General features: G+C 44.4%; 1 pseudogene across 1 annotated transcript; it reads right to left on the bottom strand.

Annotated features, from left to right (window-relative positions):
• Positions 1-645: 645 nt before the first annotated feature.
• Positions 646-20,359, bottom strand: LOC143558946 (uncharacterized; annotated as a pseudogene). The gene is made up of 6 exons (XR_013139834.1): positions 19,926-20,359; positions 17,492-17,770; positions 16,289-16,426; positions 15,040-15,961; positions 9,891-10,194; positions 646-1,163 (listed from the first exon to the last, which is right to left on the bottom strand). The product of XR_013139834.1 is annotated as an uncharacterized LOC143558946 (transcript).
• Positions 20,360-21,811: the final 1,452 nt, after the last annotated feature.

The raw sequence follows: 21,811 nt of genomic DNA on the forward strand, positions 1-21,811 counted from the left end.
TACACATGATGTGTGCTCCGACTTTGTGTTCTAGATACGTTTGGTTAACACGATTGAAGCATGTAAGAGAGAGAGCAAGAGCAGCAAATTTGGCAAAGAATGATAGTAAGAATCTTCTACTAAGGTTAAAAAGGCAAACATACGTTGAAAAGTAACGCCTGCATTAGATGGTTGTACCAATTGCATAAACATTGGTAGGGCTAGCACAATATCAATATGCGAGTACACATAAACTTGGCAATTGATATGGTAATAATGCTTTCAAACTTGTTATTATTATTTGATGTAATTGTGAAACTTGAATGTTTTTTTAGCATGATTTTTCCGTATGTGATCCTTTGGTGAGACCATTGTGTTTTTATAACGAAGTTCTCAAAATATGATTATTTTACAAAGTACAAACTTCTTAAAATGTTATCAAACTTTGTATCAAAAGATTAAAAAAATAACATAAAAACTTTATCAAACAAAAAGCCAATTTATAAATAGCTACAAAAAATGAAACCACCAAGGCACCAATGTTCTTACAAAATGACAAGTCCACCCATAAATACAAAATACCAATACTTCAAGATGAAGTATTTGTTCAAAGATCACCATTCACAAATATATAAATGCACAAGTGAGGTGATTTGCAAACAATCAAAATTAATTGACACATAACAAAAATTCTATACAACTTTGTTCTCGTTTTTATGATGCGAGAACAAAGTCGTAAAACTTATAATTTTTGTTATGCATCAATCGATTATGACTTTCTACAAAATCACCTCCACGTGTATCTAGTATCTACACATACATACAAACCCGAGCTTCCAACACCTCATACTCTACTCTTCAATCTTCCGCTTAGAGCTTCCATGGTCACAAGCCTTATCCCTCTCACCCACAACTCCGCCATTGCGCACCCAACCTCACACACAAAATGCACCTCTTTTTTCTTTCCCGTCACCACCCGAAACACTCCCGATGTGTTTCTATCACCTTTAGCCGCCCTATGCTTCACAAATTTCGGGCTGGGGCCCGCCTCAGCTTCCAAACAAACCACATTTCTCCTTTTAGAATTACCCCACCTTAAAACACCTTCACTTTCTAACATTTTCAACACTTTCCTATGTGGCTTTCCTTTCCCTCCCCTTGTGTGTTTCAACACTGAAGAAACACTAATCGACCCCGGGCAGATTACGGATAATCTGGGGGTTAAATAGATGTTTCCCACGAGGGTTAGGTCCGGCAAGATGGTTATTCTTCTGATGACCTGCAAAACAGACACCGTGAGCTCGTCACTGAGAATGGGGGGTACCTCCTTGTGACCACCCTCCGGCGTGAAAATCAGACTAGATTGCTCTTGAATATAAGTGTATATTAAGAGAAATGACTAGAGCAGATATCAGATAATATATGAAGATATATGATAATAGGATATCATACCGTTCCAAGGTGTTGGAGTATTTATAGCCGAAGGTAGGTTTCCAAGCAGGTACAGCCGGCTGAATAGTATTCCTGTTCTACCAACTGTGGGCTACGCACGTGCCATGCTGGTGGTTGGTGGGTAGGCAGCGGCTGATAGTGACCAGGCCGGCTGTGTACTATTCCTTTTCCACCAACTGCAGGCTATGCACGTGCTACGACAGGTTGGTGAGTAGGCAGCGGCTGATAGTGACATTAAGTAGTAGAGCGTGCTGCTCGTCGTACTGTTGTCAGTGAGCTGTCGCAGCTTTGGTCAGATCTTTTGTCCATACCTTGGCAGGTACAGTACAAAAGATCCTCCAGTAGCGTACGGACTGGCTCATTTGGGCGGGAGTTTTCCCGGCTTTGGGCGGGAGTATTCCCGGCTTGCTCACTCCTTCTTCAGGTGACATTGCTGAATTATTTAAGAGTTAGTGCCTTGTGCGTGTAGCCTTGCTGCGCGGGTAGCCTTCCCTGATGGCTAGTATCCGTTGCTGCGGGAACAAGCGGAGTACGGCGACCATTGGGAGGCTTTTCCTGCGGGAACAGCTTGCGTACTGCGCGTAAGGACGTCACGTCTCTGAGCATGGTGGGTCCTGCGGATCCAGTTGGTTTTTTGCAGACGTCTCTCTTCAAGGTGAGTTGCGAGTTTAGTCTTTGCGCAGACGTCCCTCTTGAAGGTGAGTCTTGCGGGTTCAACTGCGCATACGTCCCTCTTTGAGGTGAGTCTTGCGGGTCCAACTGGGCTCTGCTGGGACCTACCTCTTCAAGTCCCCCCCGTCCAATGTTCTTCTCATGAATTGTTAATAAGTGAGGTGAACTTTTGGACTTAAGCAAGGGGTTTTGAAAAGGGTTTAGTTTTAAGGTTCTCCGCAGGGATTCTTCCCGCGGGTTTCCTAATGTCACGTGCAGAATTTCCCACTGTTCTGCTTGATCTTTGGGTATGATGCGGGTAGGTGTGTAACCTCCTCGCAAGTCGGGAGCGTTGAGTTTCACTTGTAGAGATTATCCACGGGGTTTTGGTAGTTTTAAACATAGTGATCAATTATGTTAAACAACCAATTCCATCTTGGAGCTTCCAACAATCTAGTTCTCAACGTTCCCGCTATGCGAGGGTGTTATATCCCTTTCCGCAAGCATGGCCCAGAAGATCCTTCTTGGTTTCAATTCCCTGCGGAGTGCTAAGTATGTGAAGGGTTTCGCCTTGACACTGTACCCGCACTCGCCTTATAGTTACTTTACTTCCAAGGCATTCCTGGATTCAATTCCCTGCGGGTGCTAAGTATGTGAAGGGTTTTGCCTTGACACTGTACCCGCACCCGTCTTATAGTTACTTGGTTGCCGAGGTATTCTTGGCTTCAATTCCCTGCAGGTGCTAAGTATGTGAAGGGTTTTGCCTTGACACTGTACCCGCACATGTCTTATAGTTACTTGGTTGCCAAGGTAAGGGGTATAGTCCCGCTTACTTTTGAATCTTTGTGACTTGCGTTATAAACGTTACATGACTTGCGCATGCATATTTTAGTTTATTTTAGCAATTTTCCCAGTGTTTTGAATAAGTTAACCGTTCGACGCGCGGTTGTCAATAGGTTAGTGTTCAGTTTCCTCTATCATGATTGTGCGGGTAGGACCGTCACTTTCATTTAGTGGGATGACCAATCTTCACCTATAACTGACCTGCGTGGAGGTTTGTCGTTTTTTGTGTTTATGCGGGTTTTGCCGCCGTCCACACGCAACGACTTCTTTCCATATTTATGCGGTGAATACCGGCATACCGTCCGGAAAGTTTATAAGTATAAATGTAAAGCGATCAACACAATGTGATAAAGGAGAATCATTTCCATTAGAAGTGGCCCCAGGCCGTTTCTTTATAAGTTTGGAATTGATCTACATGTAACATTTGCGTAATTGAGCTCCATTCCATGTTCTTGGGATGGGGGTGCCATCGAGCCTTTCGAGCCGGTATGCCCTTTCCCAAAACTTCTTTGATAATGTATGGCCCTTCCCTGACGGGGGCCAGCTTTCCTGGGCGTTCTTGGTTCGAAGCCTCGTTGTTACGCAGTATGTAGTCTCCGACATTAAAGTTGTAGAGTTTTTCCCGCTTGTTGTAGTACTTTTGCATTTGTCGTTTGTAGTTCTCTTCACGCATTGTGGCTAAGTCTCTGCGTTCTTCGGTTAGCATAACGTCTAACCGTCTTTCCGCATCATTGTCCTCTGGATGAATCAAGACCCTTGGTGAGGGTAGACCAATTTCAACCGGGACCATGGCTTCAGTGCCATAAGTGAGGCTGAACGGGGTTTCTCTCGTACTTGCCTTTTTCATCGTTTTGTGTGCCCAAAGGACGTGTGGAAGTTCGTCCACCCAGCCGGATCTGTGTTCCAATAGTCTTTTCTTTATGCCGTCGACGATGCTCCTATTTGCTCTTTCCACCTCACCATTACCCTGTGGGTGCGCCACTGAGGTAAAGGTGTGGGTGATTTGAAGTTCTTTCAGCCACTGTTGTAGCTTCTTGTCGGCAAAGTTGGTGCCATTATCGCTCACCAAACTCTGTGGAAGCCCGAAACGACAAATAATAAATTCCCAAATAAATTTTTTGATATGTTTTGCGGTTGTTTGGGCTAAGGGTTTTGCTTCTATCCACTTGGTGAAGTAGTCGATGGCAACCATTAGAAACTGGACGTTCCATGCTGCTGTGGGAAATGGGCCTGTCACATCGATGGCCCACTTCTGAAATGGCCATGAAGAGGTGACTGGAACAAGTTCATTCTTCGGGCGATGCGTGTTGGGTGCGTAGAGTTGGTAAGACCTACACTTTCTGATGTATGCCAGTGCATCCGTATGCATCCCCGGCCAAAAGTATCCCTGTTGTTTAGCTTAGCTACAACTGTGCGTGGACCTGCGTGTATCCCACAGATGCCTTCGTACTTCCCTTAGGAGGTAGTCGGCATCTTGGTCGTCGACGCATCTGAGTAGTGGACCAAGAAAGTTACGTCTGTAAAGGATGTCATCGATGAGTTGATAGTTCAGTGCTTTACAGCGTAGTTTTCTTGCCTGTTTTTTCGACTCTGGTAGTATACCCGCCGCAAGGTAATTTATTATTGGCGTCATCCACGTTTCCGTGCCGGTTTGGATGACACAGACTTCCTTGTGTGGGACTGATGGTGCTCCAAGGAGTTCAATGCAGATGTCCTTTCCCAAGTGGGTGAAAGCCAATGATGCAAGCTTGCTTAACGCATCCGCAGATTTGTTTAACGCATCCGCAGATTTGTTTTCGCTACGCTTGACGTGTATGACTTTACAATCGTTAAAATCGCACATGAGGGTTTTTGCTTGAGCGAGGTACAGGGCCATTGTGTCGTTCACGGCCGTGTACGTCCCGTTTATCTGATTGGCTACTAACATGGAATCCACGTGGGCTTCCAAGTTCTTTACTCCCATCTTACGCGCAATCCTCAGCCCGGCCAAGAATGCTTCATACTCCGCTTCGTTATTTGTACTTGGAAAATCCAGTCGAATAGCGTAAGTGTATTCTTGGCCCGCTGGGTTGGTTAGTTTTAACCCTGCGCCTGAGCCCTCGTTGCTGGCTGCTCCATCAGTGTAGAGTCGCCAGACATCATCGATGTCCTGTGCTGGAGAGGGTTGAGCCTCGTCCTGGCACTCTTTCTCCCGCGAGGCGGGGACTTCTGCAATAAAGTCGGCCAAGACTTGGCCTTTTATGGCTGGCCTCGGCTTATACTTTATCGCGTATTCTCCCAATTCTATTGCCCATTTGGCTAGGCGTCCCGACAGTTCGGGTTTGCCTAAAACGTTTGCAAGTTTGAAGTTGGTGAGAATGGTGATTGGGTGACCTTGGAAATATCGTCTTAGCCTGCGTGAAGCCTGTACAAGTGCTAAGACTAATTTTTCCAGGGTAGAGTACCGGGTTTCGACGTCTGTTAGGAGACGGCTAACATAGTAGATTGGCATCTGGATGCCTTTTCGCTCGACTAGCAGGACGGCCCCGGTTGCTCTATCTGTGGCGGAGAGGTATAGGATTAATTCCTCTCCCGCTTCTGGTGCTGTGAGCGTTGGGAGTTCGATCAAACGTGACCGAATTTCCTGAAAAGCTGCTTCCGCTTCTGGTGTCCAGCGGAAGTGCGTTTTCTTTAAACAGTTTCTCAGCGTTGACACGAATGGGAACGACCTATCCGCATGGTTTGCCAAAAAGCGGTTAAGTGCGACTAGGCGTCCATTCGAGCTTGCTTGATGGTAGTAGGTGATTCCATTTTGATAATGGCTTCGACCTTTTCAGGGTTCGCTCTGAAGCCATCTTTAGTAACAATGACTCCTAAGAACTTCCCTTCTTCCATCCCAAAGGAACACTTGCTCGGGTTGAGCTTCATGTTTATCTTTCTGAGTGTGTTGAATGTTTCTTCGATGTCTTTCAACATCGTTTCTGGGTCAAGGCTTTTGGTGACCAGGTCATCCATATAGACTTCCAAGTTCCTCCCAATTTGGGCATGAAACTCTTTGTCCATCAGGCGTTGGTATGTGGACCCGGCATTCTTAAGTCCGAATGGCATCATTTGATAACAAAATGTGCCATCGGGCGTCCGAAATGCGGTTTTGTCCTGATCGTCAACGGCCATGTGGATTTGATGGTACCCTTTATACGCATCAAGGAAGCATTTAAGGCGAAACGGTGCTAGCGAATCTACCTTAAGATCAATTTCGGGTAACGGGTAACAATCTTTGGGGCATGCTTTGTTCAAGTCTTTGAAATCTATGCACATGCGCCATTGTTTGTTAGACTTCGGTACCATGACGGGATTTGCAACCCATGTTTGATATCTGCTGACGCGTACGATGCCCGCGTCAAGGAGTTCCTTGACTTGGGTTCTACACGCGTTAGCTTGTTCCGCCCCCATTACTCTGCGCTTTTGTATGACCGGCGTAAAAGCCGGGTCACACTTGAGCTTATGCTCTGCCTTACTTCGAGGTACCCCAGTCATGTCAGCTGGTTTCCATGCGAAGATGTCAGCGTTTTTCTGTAGTAAGCGTTTGAGTAAGGTGCGCGTAGGATCAGTGACTGTTGGGCCAATGGTAACCGCCTGGTCGGGGTATTTGCCATTGAAGGCCCATTCTTCTGGTTCGGTGATGGTCGGTTTAGCCATCTTTGGTTTGGGTATTGATGAGACAGATGCGATGCATACCTGGGGAATACCGGTGACCATCGCTACGCCCTCAGCTGTTGGCCATCCCATCATGCCGTGGACTGAAGATACCACGGCATTGAATCTTGCCATCCCGTCTCTCCCGAAGAGAATGTCGTATGTGTGGTGTGGCTTCCTCATTACGACAAAGTCCACGTCCTCTGTGCGGGAGTGTTTCCCGTCTGTGAGAATGACGGGGAAGGATAGGATACCCAGGGGGGTGTTTGTGCTGCCGTCAAACCCTTCCATCGAGCGTAGACCGTTTCCAAGCGTTCTTTGTCTTCGTCGTCTAGCTTGTCGAAGAACTGCCTGTACATAACTGTTGACGAGGCGCCGTTGTCAACAAGAGTGCGGGAAGTGATGTAGTGCCCAAGCTGGCTTTTGATGACGATAGGGCCTTCTTTGCTTGGTCCTCCTGGCACTCGCGGGAAGCGCACCTCAGCTTCCTTCCATGCGCATGGTTCTGTCGTCCGTCTTTTTCTTCCTCTGATGTTACTATGAACCATGTAGATGCTGATGTCAACGGGTTTTCGTCCGTTGCTTTTGTATCGGTTGTCATTCTTCCTTCCATTCTTGATTGATGCCACAAGGTGTGTAAGTTTTCCATCCTTGACGAATGATTCAACAATATCCCTCAAGGATGTACACTTCTCAGTGGTGTGACCCTTTGTCCCGTGGAAGTCACAGTATTTGCTCTGATCCGCGTCAGGTCGGTGCCGGACCGTTGGAGCTTTTGGCCATAGGAGTTTCTCAGTGGCAAATATCTCCGTGACGCTTTTGGTGAGCAGCGTCCACCGGGGGTGTCGGCTTGATGGGTGCGTGTTATCCCTTCCGCCTACTAAAGAGCGAGAGCTGGATGAGGTGTCAAAGTTTACCCTTGACTGCCAAATTCCTAGCTTCCTCCTTTTGTTTTGCCGGGCGGTCCGGACGTTGTTTTCTCTAGTCCTCTGCGCGTAGAGGTTTGTACTCTGGGGCGGATCCCCACCCAGTTGCTTCTCTGTTTCGGCAAAGCGCTTGGCCGCCGTCATGATGGCATCCCACGTGGATGGCATGCCGTCTTTACCCGTCAACGTGCGGATAAGCTCTGGGTATTCAGCGCCCTGGATGAAAGCGGCGCGAACAAGATCTTCGCTTATAGCGCCCAGACTCAGCTTTTTCGAGTTGAAGCGAGTGATGAAGTCTAGTAAAGATTCATCCTCCTCTCTAACACAGTTGAGGATCGTCCACTGCTCTTCAGTATATTTCCGCTGTTGACTGAAGTGTTGGCTGAACTTGTGTTGGAAGTCCGCCCAATCGTAGATGTGGTGGACCGGTAGACGGTCAAATCACGCTCTAGCCGCTCCAACCAGCGTCATCTGGAACATATAACACCACGTGGGTTCCGTCCAGTTGCTGACGGTTGCCCCCGCTATGAATCTGTTCAGGTGATCATCTGGGTCGGATATACCATCATAAGTGCCGATGTTGGGCATCTGCTTGGCACTCTTCGGGGCGATTGCTTCCGCAATGTCCCTTGCAAATTTGGACGTTCCTGCATTTGCAGCAGTTGGTCTAAAGGTTTTGGAGAAGTCACGTGGGTTTCCCCCCGCGTTCCTTTGTTTGAAGGTTTTTCCAAAATTCCTTGTTGGTTGGAAGTCCGTTTCGTTACGCTTCCCTTTCGCCCTATGGCGAGGGTTTGCGTCACTGTCGGATTCCTCCCGATCATCGAACGAGGACTCGCACTCATTGCTCATGTTGAGCTGTTGTCGAGTGCTTCCGAATTCGTCAGCTTGTTGGATGGAACGTAAGCGTTCGTCCAACTCAGCTTGGAATTCTTTCTGACGTGCTTCCGCCCACGCTTTAACTTGATCAAGTGTTTGGCGGGGGAACCTCGTCTGTCGTCTTTCCGCCTGGGTATCAATGAATCCAAGGGGATGATTGTTTACTGCACTTGCCCCGGCTCGGGTGACCGGGGTAGTGTTCGTAAAATTTACTGCACTTGCCCCGGCTTGGGTAACCGGGGTAGTGTTCGTAAAATATGTGTACTCGCCGGCGTTCCCCCCAGTAGCTGGGGTTGTGGTTACCAGGGTTTCTTGGTCACTCGTTGGCCTTGGCGACGGAGTAACCTTAACCATCTTTCCAGAAGTTTTGAAAAAACTGAGAAAATTAGTTCTAGCTTTTATGCACGGATGGCGCCAATGAAGAAACACTAATCGACCCCCGGGCAGATTACGGATAATCTGGGGGTTAAATAGATGTTTCCCACGAGGGTTAGGTCCGGCAAGATGGTTATTCTTCTGATGACCTGCAAAACAGACACCGTGAGCTCGTCACTGAGAAGGGGGGGTACCTCCTTGTGACCACCCTCCGGCGTGAAAATCAGACTAGATTGCTCTTGAATATAAGTGTATATTAAGAGAAATGACTAGAGCAGATATCAGATAATATATGAAGATATATGATAATAGGATATCATACCGTTCCAAGGTGTTGAAGTATTTATAGCCGAAGGTAGGTTTCCAAGCAGGTACAGCCGGCTGAATAGTATTCCTGTTCTACCAACTGTGGGCTACGCACGTGCCATGCTGGTGGTTGGTGGGTAGGCAGCGGCTGATAGTGACCAGGCCGGCTGTGTACTATTCCTTTTCCACCAACTGCAGGCTATGCACGTGCTACGACAGGTTGGTGAGTAGGCAGCGGCTGATAGTGACATTAAGTAGTAGAGCGTGCTGCTCGTCGTACTGTTGTCAGTGAGCTGTCGCAGCTTTGGTCAGATCTTTTGTCCATACCTTGGCAGGTACAGTACAAAAGATCCTCCAGTAGCGTACGGACTGGCTCATTTGGGCGGGAGTTTTCCCGGCTTTGGGCGGGAGTATTCCCGGCTTGCTCACTCCTTCTTCAGGTGACATTGCTGAATTATTTAAGAGTTAGTGCCTTGTGCGTGTAGCCTTGCTGCGCGGGTAGCCTTCCCTGATGGCTAGTATCCGTTGCTGCGGGAACAGGCGGAGTACGGCGACCATTGGGAGGCTTTTCCTGCGGGAACAGCTTGCGTACTGCGCGTAAGGACGTCACGTCTCTGAGCATGGTGGGTCCTGCGGATCCAGTTGGTTTTTGCGCAGACGTCTCTCTTCAAGGTGAGTTGCGAGTTTAGTCTTTGCGCAGACGTCCCTCTTGAAGGTGAGTCTTGCGGGTTCAACTGCGCAGACGTCCCTCTTTGAGGTGAGTCTTGCGGGTCCAACTGGGCTCTGCTGGGACCTACCTCTTCAAACACACTCCCACCACCTTAAACCAGCGCCCGAGCTAGCTCGTCTAGTATCACGCACTCTGCGTGTTTCATTGTGTTTTTTCTTGCAAGTGTTAACGCGCTTTCGCCTCTTGAATTGCTGAAATCACAAAGTGATCCACACACGATCAAAAGCTCGCACATTTGTGCATTGCCTTCTCTAGCTGCCAACATGAGGGGTGTGTATTCATCTCCATTGAGGGCATTTATGTCGTATCCTCTACTGATCAATAGTTTGACCGCTTGCATATCTCCATGACGAGATGCATAGTGAAGAGGTATGTACCCGCCTCAACACCAATCAAGGCGGGTCAACCCACAAGATAAAGACATTATGAAGGCACAAAGCCAAAACCTAGGCGCATGGCGCATACAAAACATGCTCAGGCATCATATGCTTGCGCATCACATATGCGCGCGGCGCATCAACGCGCGGCGCATATCACATGCTCTTGCACATCACATATGCTCGCGCGTCGCATATGCGCGCGGCGCACCATAGCGCGGCGCATATCACACGCTCGTGCATATCACACCTGCGCATGAAATATCTGCGCGTGAGAATAAAAAGAAGACTTCGCGCATCCTCAGGATGGGCGCATATCACACGTGCATATAATCAACCTCGTCCTTATCCAAATCAGGGTTAGGGCAACCTTGATTGTGCACGTCAGACAATCTTCTAGAAGGCATCTTTTTAAGGAGTAAGAATATGCTGATGTTGACAGCTGCCAAATGAAAGGTCGACAACTCAGCATGACACATGGGCTACCACATAATTACAACCAACGAGAAAGCGCCAGGTGTCCCAGAGGACACATGGCGCAGTGCGGTTGGAGGAGGCCAACGAGGCTGAGCCCAACCAGTGGAAACCCTAGCACTATAAATACAGCATCAACTCCACTTTGATGGACATTCATTCACACTCAATCATTGACAGTTACAAGCAGTGATATCACATTCAATCATATTGAATTATATTCACTCACAGTCAGTTACAGAAAAAACACACAGTCACACAAATCAAGAGTATTCAGCGATCAGCAATACTCTTGAGATTCACTTACATACAACATTATTATCTTCTCCAAAAGATACTGATTCTCACGCCGGAGGGTTACCCCAAAGAGGACCCCTCTGTCCCTTTCTGAGGGGTAAGTAACGGCGCTGTTCATTTTGTAGGTGGAAGAACTCGGATCCAGAAGAACCATCGGTGAAATAGTTTAATCACACCCGAGGAAAGTAGATCTGCTACCAGTAACGGCAATCAGATCTCATCCAGATCTAAAAAATTCAATCACCATGGTTTCTGGAGTTCGTAACGTTGATCAAGCTCTGGAGGATATTGAACGTGAGGGTGTTAACGACGGACAGCAGGTTCTGAGGGTTCCGCGTGATTCTACGCGTACCACCAGCAACCGTCCCTTCGTCACAACCCCTCACGGCCAGACTGAAACTCTTCCAGACGATCGCACGTTACAAAATATGGCCGGCGCGAAGCTGAAGGGACCAATGGGTCCAGAAGATGAAGCAGACGATCCGAATGAATGGCTCATAAATGAGCAGCGGCGTCTGATGGAAAAGTACACTGAAATGATCAAACAGAAGAAGCTAGCCGACCAAACACAAAGGCAAGCGATGGAGAAGCAGCCCACAAAAAGGCCGCGCGCGCCGGAAGAAGGGCATTCTGTTCACACTGCACACACAGAGTTCAGTGATGAAGAGGTGCATAGCATGAGAAAGACAAGGGATACTCATGCAGGAGGCTCGCAGCTCCGCGCGCCTGTGAACATGGCGCCAGGAGCCAGAGCAGATCCGGATCTGCACATGCCATACAGCCCACCGGTCAGAGGGCAAGTGGACGTAACCACACCCTACAGACCAGCCATCCTGGTAAAACACTCAAAGTTTACTGCGCGCATCGCGCAGGCTCCCATCCAGCACAAGACCAAGATGCCAAGTGGTCTGGGGAAATATGATGGCACGACAGATCCAGATGACTTTTTGCAAGGTTTCTATAACACGGGAAACCTAGAGAGCTGGACGATGCCAACATGGTGTCATATGTTTGCCCGCTGCCTCACAGGCGCAGCGCGAGTATGGTTCGAGAGCTTGCCGACAGGGCAAATTGATGGCTTCGAGGAACTATTAGAAAAGTTCCAGGCCCACTTCGTACAGCAGCGCAGGCACACGCGCGATCCTGATGACATCATGCACTGCATCCGCAGGAATGATGAAACGATTGAAGATTACATCACTCGTTTCAATCAGGAGTCCCTGGCAATCGGGGGCATAACTGAGCAGCTACTGCGCGTGGCCTTTATACAAGGCGCGCGCAGTGATCAGTTACGACGAGCTCTCGTAAGCAAAGATGGTATGCCCACCACGTGGGCCAAGTTAATGGAGGCATCGCGAGTTTTCGCGAGAAATGAGAAACAGATTGCCCAAGATAGGGCAAGAGTGCGAAGGCTTACCAGGCGCGTCACCGTCAAAGTCAAAATCCAGATCCACTGGGATGAACATGTCATCGAAGCGATCCGGGAAACCAACCTCCCCAATGCCAAGTTCGACGGAGCCGCCCTCCACATGTTCATCATAAGCGGCAAGGATGTAATCCTTGGTGACTGCGCAAAGACGAGTTAAATGATATCAGCAAAAGAAGGATGTTGGCGCAATAAAAAAAAAAAAAAAAAAAAAAATAACTTACACAACCCGTCGACTTGGATAACGGGCTCAAGCGCGCTGTCGGCCCAGAGCCTGCTCATGCCGACCCCAACCAGCGCCTCCTCGCAAATTTTCTTCGCGGGGGATGGTTCGGCGGTCAGTTTCTTAACCCATGCGCCAGTTGGGTTCTTGAGGACATCCTCATCCGCAGGCGCAGAAGTGATAGAGCGCATGGTCATACGGATGGGGATCACACCGGCCTTAATGTAAAAAAACCTCTCTGACCAGTCATGAAGGCTCTTGAATGAAACAGTGGAGCACTTCACCTTCTGACTGCGAGGAATAAAAGATATCCAATTGTCTTGGATCTTGGCCTTATAAAAATATTGAAAGCGCCGAGGAGTGGGTTCCTCGCGCTGGGATTTGCACATGAACTCAAAGTGAGTCACGCGCACGAGTCCAAACGGATGGACTTGGGATATGTGAATCCCATAGAACTTCAACAGTGCACCCACAAACCTTGTCATCGGGAGACGAAGGTTGCAGTGGCTGAAAAAGTGGCTATATAGGGATATATAGCCGGCAGGCGGGTTCGCCGCCGTTTGCCCGGACCTAGGCAACATGCAGCCAAACAGGGTGGGAAACCCCTGAGAGGTGATGAGGTTGTCGAGATCCGCCTGCTTCAATTTGCAGGGGATTTCATTCCACCTTTTGGTCGCCTTGGTCCTCCCTACTTCCTCCGATGTGGTTTCAACAACCTTCTTCCCCTTTCCTTTTTGCTTCAATGTCGACATCACCACAGACTTCACACGGCGTCTTCGAGAGGCAACGGAGGTGATTGAAGGGCTAGACGAGTATGAACTATCAGACATACAACTGTAATAACAGATAATCGAGGATTCGAATCGATGTAAACACTCAAATCAGAATGTGAAAGCAGGAATTCGAATTTGAATAACAATAAAGATGAGGATAAAAATTACCTAAGGGCCTGCTTTTATAGGACCAGGAGAGAGAAAAGTGGCAGCTGATCGGATTCCACGCGCCCCCACTCGCAGGGGCAACCCAACGAAGGCGCGACACGTGTCCCTAACAGCTGTGTGAGGTGACAAACCGACCTGCCACGGAACAGACACGCGCCCCCACTCGCAGGTACTAACCAATGCGAGCGCGACACGTGTTCAAGACAGCTGTGAGAGGACGTGAAAGGCAACTGTAGCACCTCGAGCACACGAAACGTCTGACACGTTTACGGCGCACGTCACCACCAACCAACCACGTGTTTGGACCTTTGGTTTTCAACAAAGTGGATAGAACTTCGCGCGATGATGGAAACAACCAAGAAAACGACAAAACCCCCTATAAATGGACAATTCAGTGAGTCTAATATCTATCTTACCACGCTCGCGCGAGATAAGACACACATTAGACTGGGGGGGCTTGAAGAGGTATGTACCCGCCTCAACACCAATCAAGGCGGGTCAACCCACAAGATAAAGACATTATGAAGGCACAAAGCCAAAACCTAGGCGCATGGCGCATACAAAACATGCTCAGGCATCATATGCTTGCGCATCACATATGCGCGCGGCGCATCAACGCGCGGCGCATATCACATGCTCTTGCACATCACATATGCTCGCGCGTCGCATATGCGCGCGGCGCACCATAGCGCGGCGCATATCACACGCTCGTGCATATCACACCTGCGCATGAAATATCTGCGCGTGAGAATAAAAAGAAGACTTCGCGCATCCTCAGGATGGGCGCATATCACACGTGCATATAATCAACCTCGTCCTTATCCAAATCAGGGTTAGGGCAACCTTGATTGTGCACGTCAGACAATCTTCTAGAAGGCATCTTTTTAAGGAGTAAGAATATGCTGATGTTGACAGCTGCCAAATGAAAGGTCGACAACTCAGCATGACACATGGGCTACCACATAATTACAACCAACGAGAAAGCGCCAGGTGTCCCAGAGGACACATGGCGCAGTGCGGTTGGAGGAGGCCAACGAGGCTGAGCCCAACCAGTGGAAACCCTAGCACTATAAATACAGCATCAACTCCACTTTGATGGACATTCATTCACACTCAATCATTGACAGTTACAAGCAGTGATATCACATTCAATCATATTGAATTATATTCACTCACAGTCAGTTACAGAAAAAACACACAGTCACACAAATCAAGAGTATTCAGCGATCAGCAATACTCTTGAGATTCACTTACATACAACATTATTATCTTCTCCAAAAGATACTGATTCTCACGCCGGAGGGTTACCCCAAAGAGGACCCCTCTGTCCCTTTCTGAGGGGTAAGTAACGGCGCTGTTCATTTTGTAGGTGGAAGAACTCGGATCCAGAAGAACCATCGGTGAAATAGTTTAATCACACCCGAGGAAAGTAGATCTGCTACCAGTGAGTAGATCCACGTTTCTTCACATAGTGTAACGGATAAAAGCCTTGGGAGCTTTTATTACCCTTTTCGAGGGTATACCGAAGCATTACTTCTTCAAACATATCAGAATTTCCATTCGTTTTAGATAAAGAAATCGCGCTCTCCCCATTTTTATTAACGAGTTTTACATCAGCACCGGAATAAACGAGAAGTTTGAAGGCATGAACATCACCTTGCATGGCAGTCACCATAACAGCTGATAAACCATTGCTATCTTGCTCATTAATGTTGACATTTTCCCGGCTCACAATAGCTTTCAAGGCTTGTATATCTCCTGAATGAGCTACAAATATTAAAGGCGAAAAGACGGTATTGTTGCTGGATACAGGTATCATTCCATCTTTAATAATATTTAGCACAGTTTGTTGAAAGCTATTAGACCATTTAACTGATTCAGCTATTGACCAAGCAGACTGGCCAGAAATATTAACTAGACCAAGGTCAGAACCGGCTTTGATCAAGACTCGGAGACATTCTTCTCGTTTAAATCTTGCACAAACCATTAGAGGTGTTTCATCATTGTTTGTGATTCTTGAATTTATGTCACAACCCGAGTCTATTAGGAGTTGAAGAATGGCCAAAAACCCAAGCCGGACAGCCATGTGTATCGCCTGGGGTTCGGCTTTTTGTGTGGTCTTGATTCGAGAGTTAATATCGGGCCCACGTTTTAATAGTGTTTTGACGGCTCCTATGTTGCCACATAGGACAGCATGATGTAGGAGTGTTCTGCCATTGTGGTAAGTGTTGGGAGACAGATGGTGGAGTAACAATTGCAAAATGGTGCCACTTGATTCAAAATACTCCACCGCACACCACGTGATGGCATAGGGCTCGGCTAGCCCTGCACCCACCCGAAACTCATCGCATGAACCCGTATCCCATGACCATGCTCCTAGCGGTACCTTGATGTCGGTTTTGGCACCATTCTTTGATTTTAAGAGAAAAATCAACAAGTTTTGTTAGTTCATGTATGTCATGTAAAGACAAACGAAACAATATTATACAGCAAGTTGAGATATAAAAATAGAAATAAAATCTGAAATGATTTGATGTGGGTCAAGTTAGCTAGAAATACTTTAGTACATGTCATGTGCTTGAGTTTGAATTCATGTGGTATGTGTATTACCTAACCTCTTAGCCTTGTTAGCCTATCACCTCTAAGATGTAAATTAACTATAGAAGCGATGAATTCCAATAATCATAGATTACAGTGAATATCATTATAAGGAATAAATATAGATTAATAAGATCACCTGCAAAAGTAGACGAACAATTGCCACTTGTCTGCTAACAACCGCAGCCACAAGGGCCGTGCAGTCAATGTTTGTGTGTAGAGAAGGCTTAGATGACTGGAGAAGCACCCTAGCAGCTGCATTTATATCTACCCCACACTATAAAAACAAAATTTTACAAGTCAAGATCGAATATGATTTCATAGCATCGATTAACATTGGTCGATGTTGTCTTAATCTTAAAATGATATGCCTATGTAGTACAGATATTAAAATAACATTAAGAAGAAAGAATGTTAGCGGGTCAACCCGGCCTGGCTCATTTTGCATCATACAAAACAATTGGCTTGTTTCAACCGAAGCCCGTTTTGCCTTGGGCTCACCAATGTTACTAAATCAATTAAGTACCTTTGTAGGGGTATGGTACTAAACCCGGTTTTACGACCCTAAATTTATTATGTTTGGCTTATTTTATTATATGGACTAATACAATGTTATTGGGCTGAGGGGGTTTTGTGGAGGTAACCCTAACTGGGCTAGGCCCATTAGGGTACCATGATGGTGGCCATGAGGCTCCCTATATAAGGAGGTCTCCACCTCCTTATTAGGGGTTGGTCATTCTCAATAAAAGCCACCACCATATTTTTGTGTCTGTGAACAAGAGATCCTGGAGATTTCTTAGCGGTCACCTCCACACCCCCAAAAAGCCATTGCAGATCCCGAGCTGCCGGAGAAGAAGATCAAGATGTGGTTCGTTCATCTCAAAATCCGTGGAAACATCGTCGTGGATCAGGTCAGATTCATCTCGTGCTTCGACAACCTTCAAAAGAGTATCCACCACGTCTATAAATCCTCTGCAACATGTTTGGCTTATTTTATTATATGGACTAATACAATGTTATTGGGCTGAGGGGGTTTTGTGGAGGTAACCCTAACTGGGCTAGGCCCATTAGGGTACCATGATGGTGGCCATGAGGCTCCCTATATAAGGAGGTCTCCACCTCCTTATTAGGGGTTGGTCATTCTCAATAAAAGCCACCACCATATTTTTGTGTCTGTGAACAAGAGATCCTGGAGATTTCTTAGCGGTCACCTCCACACCCCCAAAAAGCCATTGCAGATCCCGAGCTGCCGGAGAAGAAGATCAAGATGTGGTTCGTTCATCTCAAAATCCGTGGAAACATCGTCGTGGATCAGGTCAGATTCATCTCGTGCTTCGACAACCTTCAAAAGAGTATCCACCACGTCTATAAATCCTCTGCAACATGCGGTGACAAGAGCATGCACGGCAATATGGGCCCGGACTAGATCAGAAGCCATAAGCAACTCAATAAACTTCCCTCCTCGGTCATGACAGCTGGCCTCGAGTAGAGCTTCTTCACAAGCAGGCTGAGATGCTCCATTTTTTAGTAACATTTCAAAGATATCAAAATGATCCTTCCTTACTGCTGCTGTTATTGAAAATCCTCTAAAAAGTTTCTGATTCACATAAGCTCCATGGCTCTGTTATTTTAGGTACAGGACATTAGCAAGCCACTTAGTGTGATTGACTAATAAAGCAATTAACCTCCTAATTGATCATTTAAACAAATTAGGTATTAGGATTATTTATTCTTAGAAAACCAATATACTCTGATCTGCCCCCCCCCCCCCCCCCCGGTTTCAGAAATGCAGTTTTGTCCATCAATGTTTTAAATAAACAAATAAGCTTCAGGGAGGTAATCAGCAAGTCAAACACAAAGTATCTCTTTACCAGTCACAAAATAAAGTTCTATATTTTTTTGAACCGAAAATAATACTGAATCAACCACCGAAATAATGTAGGGACCTAACCATATATTTGGTGAAAGCATGTAGGGTTCTTTTTTAATTTTTATGACATCCAATACATTAACTTATTTATTATATAACTAAAAATCTGGGAACAAAACAGTCGGTGCGCCAACCCTTCGGCCCATTTTAACCCACACTGAAGATTACCACTTTTAGCCCGTTACCCGACGCACCGATTGTCACCTCAGCATGGGACAATCAGATTAAGCTACTTTCCTGAGTCTTTATGAAGCTTCCATGTCATAGGAAACTATTGGTTGTAAATTTTTCAGAAAGACAAATCACATTGATATTCAATTATTCATGAAGGATATGGATTTACCCTACACAAGTCAAAACTCTGTTTGTATGGTCACAATGCCTTTTTGTTGCAACCCTCTTTTTTAGATGATTTGATGGGCACTGGGTTAGCATTAATTATAGAAATCATTTTATGAAGATATTTTTTTTTCTTGGAAGGATGCATGGCTTGGTAACTCAAACAAAAATAAGAGCATAGTTTAACTTGACTCCAGGAAAGGTTACATATGGCTGTACTAAGGTGCATGTATGACTTTAAACTAAATAAACAGATAAAATTCATTCATAATCAAAGGAACACTTATTTTTGGCTCAATCAGAGGCTAACTACTAACATTTGTCAATCCTAAGTCATTTTAGTTTGAACATTTGTTCAGAAAATAAATGTTGCAACTTATGAAACCTCCAAAAATGAAAACAGTTGCAGACCAAACGACAGAAATATAATACTGGGTTAATTAGAAAAAACTAATAAGATAAGTGTAGCCAGTGTGCAGCATATCAAATAGTAAGTCAAAGCCTACCAACAGCTTTATTTAATGAACAAACCAGATCTAGATTCTATAATTTCCACCAGATTGAAATATCAAAGAGTTTTTGTGAATAAAATATGAAGGACCAACATGAGTGTTGGCAACATGCATAATTAGCTTTAAATTAATCAAGCAGTAATCATCTTGTTAAATTACCAGGCTACCAGGGACACTTGATCTACTCCTACAAGTTCAGCATTTGTGAGCACTTAGTGACGGAGGTCATCACATCCGTATTAAATTTATAAGTTTCTACTTTCGATTCAATCTGCAAATTAAACCTAATGCTTCTTGATTCTCTACTACCAATTCTGAGGTGGTTTAATCTCAAAGAGGCTAAAATGTTGAAATTCTGTGTTAACTACTCTTACATGATCTTTCACATATAACTACATTCAGTCTTATTCACCAGACACCATGAACTTTAGTAATTGCAACAAAATGTGCACTATCTTATGAATTCTTCAGTTCTATGTAGTGAATAAAGCAAAGTGCATCAGTTTAACAGAGCCCATAGGCCATAGAAAACATCAAGTAAGCAAAACTTAATTTAGATGCCTGACAAGACTCTGTAAAAGTCTAAAACAATAATATAACTACACAAATCCTAGTGCAGATTCCATATGAATCTTACTTCAAATAAAATAACAAAAACACTATAATAAGTTAATAACCAACACCAGACGAATTATAACCGTGTCGCCTAAGTTGCTAGCTCATTTCGAATTCCGATTCCCCTTAGAAACTGTTCTATGCTTATGATCTATTTGTTTCATATACCTAATCATGCAGGATTAATTTACCTATATACTCTATTGAACTATCTCCTTTAAATACTTACACCAGAAACCTTTTAGAAACCACTGATAACAAATATGAAGTTTTAACTTATAATAATAATAATAATAATAATAATAATAATAATAATGATAATAATAATAATAATAATAATAATAACAACAATATAACAGAGCTCTAAAATATTATTATACCAATAACTTCCGGACGAGACTCAAATTCCCGTTGTGTACAGCAACGAACAACGCGGTGACGTCAGATTTCATCTCCTGGTACTCAAATCGAACCGCATTTGGTGATTCCACGTGGCAGATGACCTCCGCCATGCGCACCTTCAATAAAACAGAATCGACGAAATTGACGTCGATAAACGGATTGGTGATGCAATCCAACGCCGATTTCAGATCGTTTGCGGACGAAGCTTCGAGTAGGCGTCGAGATACGTCCGCTTCGTAGTCCACCGGAAACACCTGTTGTTTGCCGGAGTGACCGAAAACCGTCATTTCGTTTGTTTATTTTAATTAACCGGCGGTTTCCTACAGTTAATTAGTTGTAGGAGAAGAAAATTGAAAGAGTTTGAGCGCCAGAGATATATACAAGTAAAGACTATAGTGTGTGTTTTATATTTTTATGTGTTTGTTAGTGGGGACGTTATTTATAATTTTTTATATTTTAGTTTTAGATTTTAAAATATTTTCACATTGTTTTAAACCATCAATTCAACATGCCACACGTTATGTTTTGAAAAAAAATACCCGAAAAAACTTTTATTTTTTCTCCGATGGTTAACTACTTTTTTCTTTATGTAATCTGCATTAATCTGAGTTGGGTTTTTTCTCAACTCTCAACTGTTTATTGTTGTTCTTGTTGATAGAACGATTGTGTTAAAATGATACCACTTCAATAGAAAAAGTGGTTTGTAACCTCTATTTGTAAATTCAAACAGTACCATGTGAACATCATTAAAAATAAATGCCCTTGGTGTTTTAGGAGACGGTCTTATAAGTTATATCTTGTGATATGAAAAAATATTTTATATTTTCATATAACTATTAAGAAATAAGAAATTCTGTTAACTTCATTATGAGATTTGATTTAAATCCTTTTAACTATTATTCACAATTAATGAATATATATATGGTGGCATTGACATATACTAGGAAACAAAACCGGGTTATAATGCAATTGATTTACTAGATAATGACTAAACATAATATCCAAACAAAACCTGTGGTTGAAGTAGAAGGTTGACAAATGTTGACATTGAATGAATCTCAAGTCAAATGAAGATCGTGATAAACCTTTGTTGAAAATCTGATGTCTAGATGGAATATGAGCACACATTAAGTTCTTTTTAAAAGCTAACAAACGTAAGTTATAAGAGAAAAAATAAATTAATAAATGGTTAAAATGAAAAAGAAATGTGTATTATATGTATAAATGGTGTGAACAAAATTACGTTAGTTTTTTTAAAGAAAATATTCGATCTATTCAAATAAACCTTGTATATTTTTTATTATCATAAATAAAGTATAGTAAATAAAATTTAATGATTTGCTAATTAAATTAACAAAACTAAGAATTTAAACAAATGATAAATATATTTTATGTAACTTTAAATAAATAATAAACTTAAGAAAACTTAACAAAGACTAAACTTTATTTTAAAGTAAAATGGTACGTAAAGTTTTTCGTCACCCAAAAATAATCAGATTTTTTAATCATCAATCATCATTTATGCAAATGACAAGGCCAATGGATAGCAAAATGATGATGATCGGACGGCTGTTGGCTTCGGATTGAATCCACCCGTGTGTGCCTAATGGCACTATCAATGTATCATGTATGGCAGGCAGGCAGGCAGGCGGTCCTCTTTGCTATCCACAATGAAAAACTAGAATTTAATTAATAAACTAATGTAATCATAATGCTAAAGTTAACCTTCAAAGTTCTTAACTTGATGGTTTTATGTATGCGTGCTTAAATTCCGTTGAGATCGACTGAACGCTTAAACTGAAACAAATCGATTCAAGAGATTCAAACGTTCAGAGAACTGTTTGTTTTTCATGATTTGAGATTC

Source organism: Bidens hawaiensis, unplaced genomic scaffold, assembly GCF_021521415.1.
Source record: "Bidens hawaiensis isolate Kalapana, Puna unplaced genomic scaffold, B.hawaiensis_p1.1 tig00019675_1, whole genome shotgun sequence".
Taxonomy (NCBI): domain Eukaryota; kingdom Viridiplantae; phylum Streptophyta; class Magnoliopsida; order Asterales; family Asteraceae; genus Bidens; species Bidens hawaiensis.